Source organism: Bufo gargarizans, chromosome 1 (assembly GCF_014858855.1).
Source record: "Bufo gargarizans isolate SCDJY-AF-19 chromosome 1, ASM1485885v1, whole genome shotgun sequence".
In the NCBI taxonomy this organism is placed as follows: domain Eukaryota; kingdom Metazoa; phylum Chordata; class Amphibia; order Anura; family Bufonidae; genus Bufo; species Bufo gargarizans.
Genome location: NC_058080.1, coordinates 148,226,034 through 148,241,018, shown reverse-complemented (window position 1 = coordinate 148,241,018; position 14,985 = coordinate 148,226,034). Strand labels below are relative to the sequence as shown.

Below are 14,985 nucleotides of genomic sequence, written 5' to 3'. Positions count from 1 at the left end.
TGGGGATTAGCTCTGGTAGTTAGGATAAGCGGGTGCAGTACAGAGGAAAAATACAAACTTCAATGTTTATTCACACATTATGCCAAAAACAAAATGTCACTTTTGCAGTGTTAGTATTACTTCACACCCAATGGCAAGTTAATACAACAAAAGTCACCTTGGTGGCAGTTCTGCCTCAGAAAGTTCAAATGCAGGCTTTAGGCGGCCTGTTCCCCTGACACACTGGTCTCGGCACTCCAGCCCAGCACAGGCCTCAGATGCCAGCACACAGACCTCCTGAGCTCCACTGTCAGACGGAGGTAATCCTCTCCAACTGGCAATGCTGGCTGGTTTTTATGTCTGGCAAACGTCAAAACCTGGAACGTGGGGAGTAGTCACCCACCCAGCATTTTGACTACTCCCAGTAAGAGCCGTCCCGGATCAGCTATTACAGCCATGCTAAGTACCAAAGTGTCAAACAGCAACTGCTGCTGACACATAAAAACCACCAGGAACCTCGGTGACATGTATCTATCATCCACAATGATTCCTTGTACCTTCTTACACATGTTATGTGGCAAATTTTTAGGCCAGGAACAATTATTACTCCTGCACACCCTATAGCTATGTCCTTAAAATCCCCTCAAAAATTGAAATTATGTTTTCAAAACTGAATTGCAATGTTTGCATAGCAAAATTCTTGTCATATTAGCACACAATAAAATCTATTACCACTGTTGTATAATAGTTTCATTTCCACCTCTGTTATCAATGACATTTACATGCCCAGGATTGTGGTTTGTAATATTTGGACAATATGGATTCATTCATAGGGACTATGATAGTTACAATATGAGTACTATGGTATGATATAGTATGTCTTATGAGGACAGTATAACTGATGTTAAACATGGTGGTGGGGCTTAAATGCACCCTTTTCATTTTACCTAATGGGTTTCAGGAATTCTTGATGGCACGCATGACAACTCTGCATGCAGTAAACTGGCCAGTTTCATAACAGCCAAGGAAATGTAATTGTACAGCTGCAACCTCTTTTTGTTGGTTTGATAAGCAGATTCAAGAAGTTGATAAAGAAGTCAGGCACTTCTAGTAACTCCTCAAATATAAGTCTCTTGTCTGTCAGAGAACAACGTTTTAAAGCAGAGAGTTTATTGAGTATAAAAAAATTACAAGGATAGGAGGATAGTAAAAGAGATTGAGTGAAAAACAGAAATAAAGGATGTGCGCATGAAGACCTCCCAACCACAGAGATAAAGAATGCCTGGCTTCTTGCCAGAACCATAGTGACTTTATTTTTCAGGCCACCTGCCACTTAACCAATCTTCTTACAATTTTTCATGATCTGCACATTTTGTACATTAATATCATTAAGATCAAGAATTATACCATCTAGAATGCTGCTTTTGTCTCCGACCATCCCCGCTGCCTTATCTGTATGAGGCCTCATCCTGGTTCTTATTCTACATATAGTAAACCACCCTCTCTATAAACAGTTCACACATTGTATCTTTGTTTTGCTTCTGTGTGAACAGTATCTGATATTTATAAAAAAGAACTTTGATGTGTTAAGCTAATGAGCTAGCAAGTGCCCTGGAATGTTTTCCATTGCTGCAAGTGGCCATGCCCTCAGAAACTAGTTAATTGCGTCTTCCTTGTCTTGCTGTAAGACTGCCCAGTATCCTTCTTACTAGTGATGAGCGAGCATGCTCAGCCAGGTACCAGTTCTTCCCGAGCATCGCTATGCTCGACACGTGGCGGTACTCGGCCGAATACCACGTGTGCTCGTCGCATTGCTCGAGTCTCCTCCCCGCACGTTTGGCGCCTCCTGAAGCATCCAATCAGCGTTCAGGTAAGTAATTCCCTTCAGTGTAATGCCATAGCCATGTTAGCTGTTAGCCTTACACTGGTTGGCTGTGGCCAGAACACGTGGTACTAGTTTATATAGGAGCCGACGTCCCGCGCTCTGACAATTCAGCGTCAGGGAGAGCAGACAGAAGGCAGGGACAGATAGCGGTTTGCTGAAATGCAACGATTGAACTCCCAAAAAGCTCTTGAAAGACAAAACAGTCCTCTTAGGGACTACAGTGTGTGTTTGACAGCAGTGCAGCATTTATTTATTTTTTAACAAGGGTTAAATTCAGCAGTATTAGGGACTGGTGTCTGCAGGGCTGGAAAATCGCTGTGTTCAGTACCAAAAAGCTTTCAAAAGAAAAAAATATTATATATCAGTGAGATCTACAGTACACCATCAGAAAGCAGCGTGTTTAGCAGAAATTCTAAAAAGGGGCTTACTCACTAGAGTGTACCTTGATAATGCACTACAAAATTGTGCTGGAATAAAGTACCGTACATGTTTGTAAAGACAAATGTAGCAAAATTAACCTCAATCCAGACTTGGAGTTTTACCACAACTTTCAGTTTCCCATCCACCGGTGTTGCTTAAAGAAAAAGTGTTTTTACTTTGAACAATATCAGTCTACTGTTCATAATTATTATAACTTGGCGCAATAACATATAGACTTATGCAAACCCAATTACTGTACGTAAGCCAACATCTGCATTCCAAATACCGTAAAATGAATATCTGCAAAGATAGAAAAGAAGAATATATTCATCATTTTCTAATGTATTTATGGTCATGCATTTATTCAGTTATTGAGGCATGGCAATTTACATATGTGCTTCTAGCTATTCAATGATGTGTATATAAAACATTCATATAGTGCAGAGTCAAGCTTCTAATTTGTCACCTGCTATCTGTAGTAATACTCACAGCAAGAAAGGATAGGGTGTTTATCTAGGCCTCTTAGTCTTTTTTCTGCACAATGGTGCTCTTCACCACCCACTGAGCAGTGCAACACAGTCCCATTCGAGTCAATGGATATAATGTGCAGTTTCTTTGCACAGCAGAAGGGTGGAAGTGATGTTATGCAAGGAAGCACTATGAAGGATCATACCTAGTTCTGCAGTCCAGTCAACGATCATGGGTCTTCCTGACAAATGTCCCCTGTGATTAGGAAGTGGTAGCATATCACATAGTACAGGTCCTTCCAAAAAAATTAGCATATTGTGATAGTGTTCATTATTTTCTGTAATGTACTGATAAACATTAGACTTTCATATATTTTAGATTCATTACACACAACTGAAGTAGTTCAAGCCTTTTATTGTTTTAATATTGATGATTTTGGCATACAGCTTATGAAAACCCAAAATTCCTATATAAAAAATTAGCATATCATGAAAAGGTTCTCTAAACGAGCTATTAACCTAATCATCTGAATCAACTAATTAACTCTAAACACCTGCAAAAGATTCCTGAGGCTTTTAAAAACTCCCAGCCAGGTTCATTACTCAAAACCGCAATCATGGGTAAGACTGCCGACCTGACTGCTGTCCATAAGGCCATCATTGACACCCTCAAGCAAGAGGGTAAGACACAGAAAGAAATTTCTGAACGAATAGGCTGTTCCCAGAGTGCTGTATCAAGGCACCTCAGTGGGAAGTCTGTGGGAAGGAAAACGTGTGGCAGAAAACGCTGCACAACGAGAAGAGGTGACCGGACCCTGAGGAAGATTGTGGAGAAGGACAGAGTCTGGAGTAGAAACATCCAGAGCCACCGTGTACAGGCGTGTGCAGGAAATGGGCTACAGGTGCCGCATTCCCCAGGTCAAGCCACTTTTGAACCAGAAACAGCGTCAGAAGCGCCTGACCTGGGCTACAGAGAAGCAGCACTGGACTGTTGCTCAGTGGTCCAAAGTACTTTTTTCAGATGAAAGCAAATTTTGCATGTCATTCGGAAATCAAGGTTCCAGAGTCTGGAGGAAGACTGGGGAGAGGGAAATGCCAAAATGCCTGAAGTCTAGTGTCAAGTACCCACAATCAGTGATGGTCTGGGGTGCCATGTCAGCTGCTGGTGTTGGTCCACTGTGTTTTATCAAGGTCAGGGTCAATGCAGCTAGCTATCAGGAGATTTTGGAGCACTTCATGCTTCCATCTGCTGAAAAGCTTTATGAAGATGAAGATTTCATTTTTCAGCACGAGCTGGCACCTGCTCACAGTGCCAAAACCACTGGTAAACGGTTTACTGACCATGGTATTACTGTGCTCAATTGGCCTGCCAACTCTCCTGACCTGAACCCCATAGAGAATCTGTGGGATATTGGGAAGAGAAAGTTGAGAGACGCAAGACCCAACACTCTGGATGAGCTTAAGGCCGCTATCTAAGCATCCTGGGCCTCCATAACACCTCAGCAGTGCCACAGGCTGATTGCCTCCATGCCACGCCGCATTGAAGCAGTGATTTCTGCAAAAGGATTCCCGACCAAATATTGAGTGCATAACTGAACATAATTATTTGAAGGTTGACTTTTTTTGTATTAAAAACACTTTTCTTTTATTGGTCGGATTGAATATGCTAAAAAAAAATTTATAGGAATTTGGGGTTTTTATGAGCTGTATGCCAAAATCATCAATATTAAAACAATAAAAGGCTTGAACTACTTCAGTTGTGTGTAATGAATCTAAAATATATGAAAGTCTAATGTTTATCAGTACATTACAGAAAATAATGAACTTTATCACAATATGCTATTTTTTTTTAGAAGGACCTGTATAAAGAAAACCCTTCAATTCAACCCTATCTGCTGGTGCTGATTGAAAAGCAGCAAGGGATTTATATAAAAAGTAAATTTGGTACATTACACAAATAATTCTATACGGTCAAAGTTTGACTCAAATATTTTAAAAAACATTCAGATTTGTTAGAATCACATTCAAAGTACTTTCAAGTCAGGTAGAATCGGTTTGTACCTGAATCGAATTGCATGGTCACTTCGGACAAATTTTAAGAAATGTTTTCATATCTAATAACATAAAAAAGCACAAATTGCTAAGCACACTTTGCTTCGTCAATCTCTTTCAAGATATAAGTATACTAGCAGTGTGTTGTGAGATGGCAAATGCTTCGTTTAACATGAGTAGGCATTCATTATAATTTTTTTAATCTTGTATTCATTGTATAAAAACATAAATGCAACTAGTGGTATATTGGCAGTTTTTTATCTTATTAACTGACTTACGGTACAAAGTTGACAAAGAAATGCTAAACAAAACCTCTCTAAAAGTGTACATATAATGGGAAGGTGATAGTAAGATATATGAATCAGTAAAATTACAATATTTAGAGATCAGCCAATACGGCAAAATTTTGCCGTATTCCACAAAGAAATTTGATTCATGACCAATTACCTTGTCACAAAGCACATTTCACTGTATGTAGCTGGCGCAATTACGTGGAATGGCAAAACCCTGAGATGCCGGGTTTATCACTGATCGCGGCATCTCAGATTAAAATGAAGACCTTTCAGGGGCTAATCCAGTTAGAAAAAATATATATATACGTACCTCATCCATTTGTTTTTCTTGAGTCTGCGTTGGCGTACTTTATGCCACATTTAGCAATAGTGTTGAGCAGCATAGGCAATATTCGTTTTCGCGATATTTAGCAAATGTTTCACATAATATTCGCAATAAATTTGCGATTTCTAGAATTTAGATCTCCAATTATTATTTTTGCGATTGCACAAATCAGCACTAATGATGCACATATTTTTTGCTCAATAAATGCAACTTCACATTTAATCAGGTCTGAGTAGATATTACTAATTGGTGACACTAAGTATTGTTGTGACATCACAGCACTATGTCTGTAGCATGTATGTATGGACAGCAGAGAAACAGTAATTCCTATCACACTACCTAACACCCTACACTAGAACCTCTACACTATATCACTATCTAACCTACACTGACTATCTCCCAATAACTGAATTGAATAGGATCCAGATGAAAGCACAGAGCACTGAGATGTCACTGCTCTTTCACCCAGATCTGCAAAATACTGCATACAAGGGCTGCTGGGGAGGTTCTTATATAGTAAGGGGTAGGCAACTTTCCCATTGGTTGCTAGGGATGTTGCTAAGCTCTGACAAAGATATTGCAGCCTTTTCTTTGCCTCACAAGCTCCCTAAAGTTATGAGCCCTCCAATTGCTGCAAGATCCCCTAGTATGCCCCGATAATTCTACACTGTCCTGGAATGATGGAAGTTGTAGTATCCTACTCTGACCTCTTTTCTCAAGATCACTGGGCATCCCAACAGTCAGACTACTATTCTGTGGACAGGTGGTAAAAACTTTCCATGGAATAACCGCTTTAAAGGGGTTTTCCAGGAGTAAAATACTGTTATCCTATGCTTAGGACAGGTTATCAATATCTGAGTGGTGGGAGTCTGACTACCAGCACCCTTGTCAATCAGTTGTTTGAAGAGGCTGTGGCACTCCGGTAAGTGCTGTGGCCCCCTCACAGCATACCAAACACAGCACTGCTCATTGTATAGCACTGTATAGCACTTGATAATGCAGCCTAGGTCCATTCTCTTGAATGAGACTGAGTTGTGTCTAGGCCATGTGATGTTAAACATTATGTCACTGGCCTAGGAAGATCAGTGGAGGTGCAATGAGTCGGACCAACACTGATCAGATATTGAAGACCAATCCTGAGGATAAGATATCAATGTTCTATTTCTGGAAAACCTCATTTAATCTGGTATGTACTGTACACAATAATCTTACAGTAAGTCTGTGAAAAGACCCCCAGGCTAGAGCCTATTGTGATTAGATTTCAAGACTGGAAATCCACATTTATTCTCATTGGTTACTTGATTTGTGTTGCATGTCTTCAGGAATAAATTTGATTAGTAATTCTACATATCTTGAGGAATAAATAGAACAGCACTATACTGTAAAGACTACAACAATTAGTTGTCTATTCCCATACGATACCAAGAACATTTTTGCTGTGTCTCCTCATTGTAAATAGTGCTAAGCCACTTTTCTGACCATGTCACACGATCTTTCAAGTTTTGACTGCATAGGTTTGTTTTGGGTAAGCGAGAGAGCATTGTTCATTAAAGAGGTTGTCCGGGTTCAGATCTGATGATTTTTCACCTAGGCAGCCCATCTGAGATGAGCATTATCGAGCAGGACAAGGGCTTTTTTTGTTTACATTTTTACACTGCTAGGCGGAAGCTTTCACCTGGCAGTGTTGCCAGTGATGTCACTGGCACTAATGGGCAGGCTTTCGGTCAGTGTAAAAATGTAGACAAAAAAAAGCCCTTGCCCTGTGCGATAATGCTTATCTCAGAGGGGATGCCTAAGTGAAACCAGGTACATCACTGGATCTGCAGAAAAAGCCCTTGCTCCAATGCTCATCTCAGAGGGGCTGCCTGGATGAAGAAGGGGACATGTCTGGGTTCAGCTTTAAACCCGGACAACCCCTTTAAGTTCATGGTACAGACCTTCAGATACTTTGCATTGACTACAATTAATATTTTATAAAAATATTCTCTTATATTCATGAAGTCAGGCTTGTACTGATGCCAGGATTTATTCTGTATTACAAAGCACTACTGATGTCTTGAGTTTGAGGACCAAAACATCTATGTTGGTTGACAATGGATCTCCAATCTGCTAACTTTTATACATGAATAATGTTTTTTCAGCTCCTGTACAATTAAGAATTATGATGTAATTTTACAGATCATCACCAGTGTATTAAAATACAAAAAAGATAAGGTTGACAAAGTGGAATTCAATCCGAATTTCAGGAAAAATTTGATTTGTCCCGAAGTTGAATTTCCTCGTGGTTCGTGGTAACGAATCACATTGTTTCCAAAATGGCTGCAACACATGATTGGTACAAGTATTATTCAGGGGGATGTAATGCGTTTCTGTGTCCCATATACGTCGGACACTAGGACGGCCATCATAGTGCTGATTATGCTGAGCAACACACGTGTAGCATCTACCATCGGCTCCCTGCTAGAATTTTACTACTGCTTCCCAGACCATATGCCTATGCTCCTGATGGTGATGAAGTGTCCATGGGACAGCGTTAAGCTGGCTGAGATAGCTTAGTTAGGTATAATCTGGTGGTAGTTCATGCTCAAGTTGCATCCCACTGAATAATACTTGTACCAACCAATTTGGACATAGCAAAAGGTCCATAGGTGGAGATTAGGGTACTATTTATAATGGACTAGTTGTATTAGCTAATAGGGATATGGTCTAGCATCCTTGGGTGATATATGTAACTATTTGGTGCACCCTGGTTATCCAGGTGAATATAGACAGGCATACCTTATCCTGTCCTGGATTGGCAGTCCTTGGTGCACATTAAGGATCTAGAAGTAGTATTGGGTGGAGTCATCACGCACCTATACAACTGCTTGCATCCATTACACATCACTTGTGGGAAGTGGGTCCACACATATATAAGGTTGGAGTTTGGCGGGCGATTGTTGATTTTTGACAGCACAAAGCCCCTTCTGCCAAGAGACCATTGTTGATGTTGATTGGGCTAACAGAGTTATTCAGTACCCCTCAGAACACAACTTCCCACAATCTGCCTGTCTCTGCAACCAATAGAAGGAATAGTCCTGTTTTATTAAAGCTTTTCTAATAAAGATTTTTAGTTTTGTTTTAACAGTTCATTTAGGTAGTGAGATGAGAATTTGCAGTCTGATACAACTCGTTTTGGGGTGTGTTTATTTCATATATAAAGGTACCTCCATTGAACCTTGCTTTTGGGTTGAAAGTGCGGCTGATACAACTAGTTTTGGGGTGTGTTTATTTCATATATAAAAATATATAGCATGTGATAAAACAGGTTCTGTAGAAATCTACGTGGAATCAGCTGACAACGGTGTAAAGGGAGTGCGCTTCTTCTTGACACTAACATTGACCTCTAAGGCTGAGTTGACACTTGAGTTATTTGGTCAGTTTTGGCCCCGTAACTGCCTAAATAAGTGAAGTGTGCGGTGATTCTAAGAGTGACGCCTGTCATCTGCATGTCATACTGACTCACAGTATTGTTTCACTACCACAGCAGACTCCCTATGCGTGTTACTGCAAGGCACAGTGTTCTACACCACTATACAGGCTCTCTGCAGCCAGGAAATAGCTGTTATTAACGCGATTCATCAAATCAAATCTTTTTGGGAAATTTGGCAAACCTTTCTAATCAAATTTTTTAGAAATGTGCTCATCTCTAGGTATATGCATCAACAAAGGCAACATTTTAGGTGAAATAAGTTTGGCAAGGAAGGATGAACTGGAAAGAATAAAATGATAATGTACAAAAGAAGAATATTGCAAGGATATAATCAATAATAATTGGCTTTAGTAAGTGCAATTTAGGTTCCTTCTATTAGATAAAGGCAGTTCCTAGTGGACCATGAATACACTTCTTGATTGTTATTCTGAGTACAGCCTGGTCAGTCCACCATCACCCAACCAACTGCTGATCAACTCCTAGAAGTTGGTAAGAAGTCTAAGTCTGAAGTAGCTTACAGAAAGTCCATTTCTATTGAATATGATACAGTAACACAAGCTAATAGTATGTAAAAAAAAAATTGCATTATGCTGTATATACTGTACAGAGGAACTATAACTCTATGTGTTTATTGTTACAGGCTGGTACCATGCATTCAGCAACTCAGTGACTCAGAACCTTTGGATTGGTGATCCTGGGGATGAAACTATACATCAATGGTGGTATGAATTTTGCATTTTCTTCTTAGAAATGACATGGATAAAATAACATGCCTTTATTTCAGGTAAAATGTAAATGCCATGACTTTCTGTATTACCTTCTTATGCTACTGCATGTGTTAAAGTAAAAGTAAAGCTATAGCAGAAAGCTTGTATTAAAGCTTGCTAATGTTATGGTGTACAGAAGATATCATTGTAGCTAGATGTAGATGTGAAAAAAAAAAAAAAAGAGATTTTACTTCCCCTCTGTAATCCCAGTGCTGTCAGCCTCTCATCATAATATGCCTGCTAATGCATAACAAAAAAAAAAAGATTTTGCTGGATAGCGAAAGCAGATAAAATAGATTTGAGATTAAAGGAAGTGTATCACCTATATTTTTTGATAATCAATCCATATGTTAATATGTGTTATTTTATTTTCTAAACTGTTCTCCATTTCTGTAGATTTTTTTTATTCTATTTCCTGCAGGCCTCTGGTCCGAGCTGCTGTTAACAGCATTTAGAGATATGCTTTATAGCACCCATATGGGCTATAGAGTTATTCTAGGCATGCTCTGTGATTTGAGCAGAGCTCATTGTGCAGGGAGGGGGACGATCATAACCTATTGCGAGTGATCAATCATGTGTTATATTTCATTCATTCATTTCAATCCTGCTTCTGATTATAATGAGATGACTACTGAAAAGTGATCTTTACAGAACAGGAAAAGTAAGCCTATTATGACACTCAGTGGTCAATGTCATTTTAGGATTTATTTCAAAATTATTATAGTGATAGATCCCCAGTAAAATCTTTAAAATTATGTTTAGCGTAAAAATTTGATTTAAATAGTAAATTAATTAAAACATCATACAGAAATGATGATATCTGCATGTAAACGTCAGTGTCTACCATTTCTTTGACATCTTGTTCCCTGCCATTATTCTTGAAATTCCACAAGTGAGGCATCCAGGAAGACCTGCATCCATTACAAATCCCTGAAAATGTTTCTTGATGGTTAGGACAAATTTTGTCATTGCTCATTTTCAGATTATGTAAAACATGTTATACTTTTAAACTTAAAAATATATGTGCAGCAAATGTACAGCGGCTGAAGGATTATATAATGTTTCTTTGTATGACTACTTTTCTGCTACATTATGGTAATGTTGTGGAAAAACTACACTAGATCCAGGCACTACACATATTTGGTATTACTGTAATCATATGGACCCATATAATATTTATCTATTTATGGTAGAATTTATATATTTTTTCCCAACCACCCCTTTAGAGGCTTAAGGCTGAAATTTTACTTGGGAATGCACCTGTTGGTGGCATGAATAAGTAGCACATTTGCAACAAAGATGCTGTTGTCTGCTATACAATTTGTTTACTTTATAATCGATAGTGAACCATCCTGTTTGAGACAAGCAAAGGGATTGCTATTCCTTACTTCCTCTGGGATAAATTAGTTTTGACCACCTCTTGGGAGGTTTCTGGCAAGCCACCCTCCCTCCTGGGAAGACCGACAAAGGCAAGCATACTTGCCTGCTCCTTGCAGATGTGTCCCGGCTCCTTCACTACCCGAACACAGCTGCCTTGCAAGGGTTCCTCACTGTCAACATCAATATTGCTCTGCAATCTTCTGGTCTGAGGGCATCAGAGCTCATCAACAGCATCCGATTCTGGAGAGAACACATGTGCCAGTGCTTGGGGCTGAATTTTGGGAATTATTAAAGACCAGCCATGGAAATTAGGATGCTGATGACACACTCTGAGACCCTCCAGACCAGAAGAGCTAAGGATGGAGCTTCTACTGCTGTGGACAGGATCACGTGACCAACATTCTGATATAGTAAACAGGACTTCATAGATACTTAAAGTATATTACAGTCAGTAAAACTACTAACCAATGTGTATTTTAGTACCTAATTAAGGGACAGAGATATAGAAACAGAGTATAGAATTATAGAAAGGAGATAGAAAAAGGAAAATTGTTAAGTATAGAGAAAGGAACAGAACTGGAAATAGTGAGACAGGCAGCTGGATCCACACTGCTAATCGTCAGGCAGGACCTGCACTTGTTGGGTCAGCTATTCGTGGTAAGCAGTATGCAGATCCTGCATGCTGGGACACATCACGTATAGGCAGCATTAGTCAGTAAAAAGAGGAAAGAAATCAGCAGAGACAAAATATGAGAGGTAAAAAAAGAAGGAAAAAAAGACCAAAGGAACAGTAACTTGTCCACTTGATTTTCTTAAAACATTGGTTATATATATTTTGCCTGACTGTGGCAGCCTCAGCTTTTCAATGACGGTGCTGGTTGAGTGAACTTGCAGTTCCAGATGAATGTTTATTGTCAGCCAAAGCAGAATTCTCCAGTCTTAACCATGTAGCTCTTTTAAGATTGATACTTTATCTTGAGGGAATTCCTGCACTCATACTGTACATTATACCTGACCACAGTCCTAGGAAGTCTCTAGAGTATCTGAATTATTAAGTTCTTTTTTAATATAACTGGTTCTAAAGAGAATTTTTTTCTACTAACTTTCTGGTATATGTTAGAAGTATTCAGAAAGCTATGGAAACTAATCATTGCAATTAGAGTTTTTATGGGTATTCTTTTATAGAATCGTATTTCTGGGCAAGATTCTTATTCATAAAGCAGAGGAGATGCCCAAATGCATTATTTAACTTTTTGTGCACATTTACAGAGGAGGTGTGTAAATGTGCACACACCGCCGGCTTCATAACTCACAGAGGGGCACCTGGCAGTGCGGCACAGTGGCATTACACAGGGGACTGGCATGGCAGCAAATCCTTCATAGGGGCCCGGCCTGGAAGACAAAATCATGACATATATAGGGGCAAAGTGAATTTTTTTTAATATATACAGAGCGGGCAAAAAATGAAATATATACACAGGGGACAAATGTAATATATACACAGGGGGCAAATGTAATATATACACAGAATGGATTTATATAATAGCAGGGGTGTAACAATCGCAGTCGCAGTGGGTGCAACTGCGATCATTATGCCCTGCCCTTCCCCCCTGTATATATATATCCATTTTGCCCCCTCTGTATATATTACATTTGTCCCCTGTGTAAATATTACATTTTTTGCCCGCTCTGTATATATTTCATGATTTTGCCCCCGAGGCCGGGCCCCTATAAAGGATTTGCTGGCATGCCAATCCCCTGTGTATGACCGGGGAAGGGGGTCAGGCCCGGTGGGGGGCCCCAATTCAAAGTTTGTCCTGGGGCCCATGGAACTCTAGTCACGCCTCTGGCCATGATGACATATCACTACGATATGCAATTAATGTCAAATAGGTACAGGTCATAGCTCTTGCTCATATCTGCAGAATGGGACCCCTGAAGTCAAGGACAACACTCTGCACATGCACCACATGCTCTCCATTCAGTGCTATGGGAGTTTCAACAGTACCTGAGCGAATGTGCTTGGCTGTTTTGGAAAGACCCAATGTGGTGAAAGAAGGGTGGCTGCAAATGCCCGACTGCTTTCTGTTCACTTCAAGGCCCCATTCTGGAAAAAGGTGTGAGACCCATATCTATCTGACAGAGGTGAGACCCGCACCTACCTTGCATTTATGGCACATCCAAGCAATATACCGTCAATGTCTGAGATGGCCAACCCTTGATAACACATGATAATGGTAAACTTTTCCAGTAGTAAACTATTATAACATATAATCTATCAGAGGATTGAATGATAAAGTCCCTTAACCTCCCTGGCGGTATGATTATGTCAGGAATTTTGTACCAATAGTGGTACAATTTTTTGCATAAATATTTTATGGGCACAAATGACTGTAAAATGGCAGGCAAGGGGCACTGTACAGTCATCAAATGTCAGATCTGAGGTTATACAGTGTAATCCTCTCAGATTACAATGTATAACCTCTTTTATGTGTGTTTGTCACTATTTATGTTTATATTTATTAAAATTTCCCACCCAGTTCGGCTCCCACGCGCAGCTGCTGCTCGCAGGGAACGGAACCAGGAAGTCAAATGCCGGCCGGTGTTCTGCCAGATCTCTATACCTTGCAAAAAGTCTATACCGGAAGTGACGCGACCGCACAATAATCAGCTGGGGGAGGGTGTGCCCGGCGCTGCGCAAGTGCACATCCACTGGCATTAATAAAGAATCGTTGCAGCGCCACGATAGAAGTACTTCGTGCACCGCACATGCGCGCTTAGGGGTATAGAGATTTTGCATCGCAAAATGTTGCATCAGATCTCCCTACCCCTGAGTGCGCACACGTGCACCAATCATCAGATCAAATCAGGATGAACTGCAACTGATGATTTGTGCGTGCGCACTCAGGGGTAGGGAGATCTGATGCAACATTGTGCGGTGAAAAATCTCTATACCCCTAAGTGCGCACGCGCGGTGCACAAAGTACTTCTATCTCGGCGCTGCAACGATTCTTTCCTAAGCCAGTGGATGTGTGCTTGCGCAGCGCACACCCTCCTCCAGCTGATTCCTGCGCGGCCGCGTCACTTCCGGTGAGGCCGCATCACTTCCGGTATAGACTTTTCGCAAGGTATGGAGATCTGGCAGAACACAAGCGGAGGACATCGCCGGATCGCCGGCAGAAGGTGAAGGGACTCTGCAATGTTACCCCGAACGTGACTCGGGGTTACCGCTCCTGGTAGCGAAAATTAACCCCGAGTCACGCTCGGGAATACCGTCAGGGAGGTTAAAAGGACTTAAAAGTAGAGCAAAAAAAAAGATTTGAAATAAAAATGTTTTTAAAAATATTAAAAGTTCAAATCACCTCAAATTTAGATAGAAAAAAATATCATAAAATTATAAAATGACCATAACTGGTGTCATCTTGTCTATCATTCACACTGAATGGGGTAATGAAAAAATAAAAGTGGCCAATTTGATGATTTTTGATCAGCTTGTCTCCCCCTTAAAAAATAGAACGAAAAGTGATTAAAGTCATGTACTGCAAAACGGTAAAAAAAAAAAAAAAGACAGTTCATTCCACAAGCCTGAAAACAGCTCTCTGTAGATGACAATATAAAGGCTTTATGGCTGTCACAATATGGAAAAGGAAAAAAAATATCCCAAGTTTTTTAGTTTTTTTTAAGTAGTGAAACATAATAAAGACTATATAAGTTTGGTAACACTGTAAATATATTGATCCTCAGAATATGGTCATTATGTCATGTTTAGTGCACAATAATCTCTGTAAGAAACCCCCCCCCCCCCCAAAAAAAAAAAAAACATGGTGAAATTGTTTTCTTAATATATTTAATCCCAACATTGTATTTTTCGATTTTTCAATGCAAGATATGGTAAATTAAATAGAGCCATTAAAATACAACTTGTCCCACCGAAAATATGTCCTC

At 40.0% G+C, this 14,985-nt stretch overlaps 1 protein-coding gene across 1 annotated transcript in view; it reads left to right on the top strand.

The window, feature by feature from the left end:
* SGCZ (sarcoglycan zeta) overlaps nucleotides 1-14,985 on the top strand; it is a 1,451,138-nt gene that overhangs the window by 298,597 nt on the left and 1,137,556 nt on the right. The window contains exon 2 of the mRNA XM_044295758.1: nucleotides 9,534-9,615. The gene's annotated coding sequence lies outside the window, so the exon portion shown is untranslated. The remainder of the gene's footprint in view (nucleotides 1-9,533; nucleotides 9,616-14,985) is intronic.